This window comes from Plasmodium reichenowi, chromosome 8, assembly GCF_001601855.1.
Source record: "Plasmodium reichenowi strain SY57 chromosome 8, whole genome shotgun sequence".
NCBI lineage: Eukaryota > Apicomplexa > Aconoidasida > Haemosporida > Plasmodiidae > Plasmodium > Plasmodium reichenowi.
The window spans coordinates 746,415-748,927 of NC_033653.1; positions in this window are offsets into that span (position 1 = coordinate 746,415).

Consider the following 2,513-nt stretch of genomic DNA (forward strand, 5'->3'; position numbering starts at 1 on the left):
TTTTTTTTTTTTTTCCTTTTTTTTTTTTTTTTTTTTTTTATATTTAAATGAAGAAATATAAAGCACTTAAAATGAATTAATCACATATTGAATGTTGTCGTCTTATAATTTTTTAAAATAAATTATATAGTTTTTCATGTTGTTATTTTAAAATAAAATATGAGACTAAAAGCAGATATAAAGGAAATATATTATATATATATATATATATATATATATGTGTATTTATTGAAATTATAAATGTGTAAAATGATATTTTATATGATATATTATTATATGTTATGAATATAATGACAGATATAAATATTCATTATAATGAATAAAAAAAGAAAGAAAAAGGTCACATGATAATAAGCAATATAAAAAATAAAAAGTAAAAAAAGTAAAATACCACAAGATATTTCTCTATTTGTTTATATGCTTATATGTTTATATGTTTATATTTTATATGTTTATATTTTATATTTTTTTTTTTGGAATTATTATAATAATTATTTTTAAAAAATAACTTAAACATTTAAAGATGTATATTTTTATAATTTTATGGTGTGCATATTTCTTTTACTCTCTCTCTTTTTTTTTTTTTTTAATTTTTTTTATCTGGGCTTTTGCTTTTTCCTTATAATTCGTTAATGTTTGTGTTTAAATCTATTTCTTTTTTCTTATGAGATATATTTTTTTTAAATATAACGAGGAAATATATATATAATATGTATTTATATATATATATATATATATATATATATATATATATATATATATATATCTTATATAGATAAATATTGTAATAGTGTGTTTATAAGATTAAATGAAAAAAAAAAAAGAAAAAAATTAAACATACACACGTTACTATTTTTATACATACTAATATTTTATTTATATGATTATTTTTTTTTTTTTAATGTGCATAGTAATATATTTTTTTAAGAGCTTAAAGAAAGTGAGAGGGGTGAATATACAAAAATATAAACAAATAAATAAATAAATATAAATATATATATATATATATATATATATATATAATATATATATATATATTATTAATATTTCTTTTATATAATATTTATATAGCATTTTAATGGGTTACACATATGTACATAAAATATAAAAAATAAATTTCTTCTTATTATATATATATGAAATTATTTTATTTTTAATTTAAAATAATTTAATCAAATGAAAATATTTGTTTAAAATTAAAAATATTTTTTAACCTTTTCAATATTTTAAACGGAAAAAAAAATAAAAATAAAATAATATTATATTATATATATATATATATATATATGTGTATATAAATACATAAAAATTATATTATTATAAATTATTAAACAGCTTATATATGGTCATATATGGTTGTATATATACAATTTGTTTGAAGAGAAATGTTATAAAATTCTTGTCTTTAAAATAAAATAAAATAAAATCAGATTGTTATATATATTATATATTTATTACTTATATATATATTTAAATTTTATTATGTTTATATATTCATATGGCTTTTAATTTTTTTATTAAAACAAAATGTAAAACATATATTATAAATGATTATGTGTATGTGTATTTTATATTATTTTATTTAATTGTAAATATATATAAACATAAAAGTATTTGTGTAAATCCAAAAAATTTTAAATTAATTTTTATTTTATTTATATTTTACTATTTGAATGTATATATGTATAAATATAAATATATATATATATATATATATATATATATATATATTATATGTATATAATTGGATACACGTATAAAAATTTTTAAATTATTACATGTATGTAGTATTAATAATAATATATATATATATATATATATATATATATATGTATATTATATATATATAATATTCATAGTGATTATTTACATATATATAATATATATACAAAATAGTAAAAATAAAAAAAAAAAAATAAATAAAAATATTTAGAATATTTATTTTTCATAATATATTAAATTTAGAATAATACACTATATTTAGAAATATACAAAATTTATATGTAGTAATAATAATATAAAAAAGAAAAGAAAATAATAAGAAAATAAAGATTAATATTTTAAAAAAGTAAAAATGCACATTCTTTTATATAATTATTAAAAAATTATTTAGTTTTATATTATAATATATATATATGGATCATCATTTTAATTTATATTCTATTAAAATATAATAAATTTTTTTTAAATAATTATTATTTATATTATATATATATATATATATTATATATTACATTTAAATTTTTTTTTTTTTTTTTTTTTTTGAATGCTTATATAAATTTTTGTATTTAATTCTGTTAACATATATTATTTTATGAATATATTTATGGATACACCAAATAACTGTACGCACGTGTAATATTAAATAAATCAATTGATCTGTGTTATACGTTTTATGAATGAATAAATAGAAAAAAAATAAATTATATATATATATATATATATATATTTTTATTATTTATAAAAAGAGGATTTTATTTGTCCTTTATTGTATTTATTTAATATTACTTTAT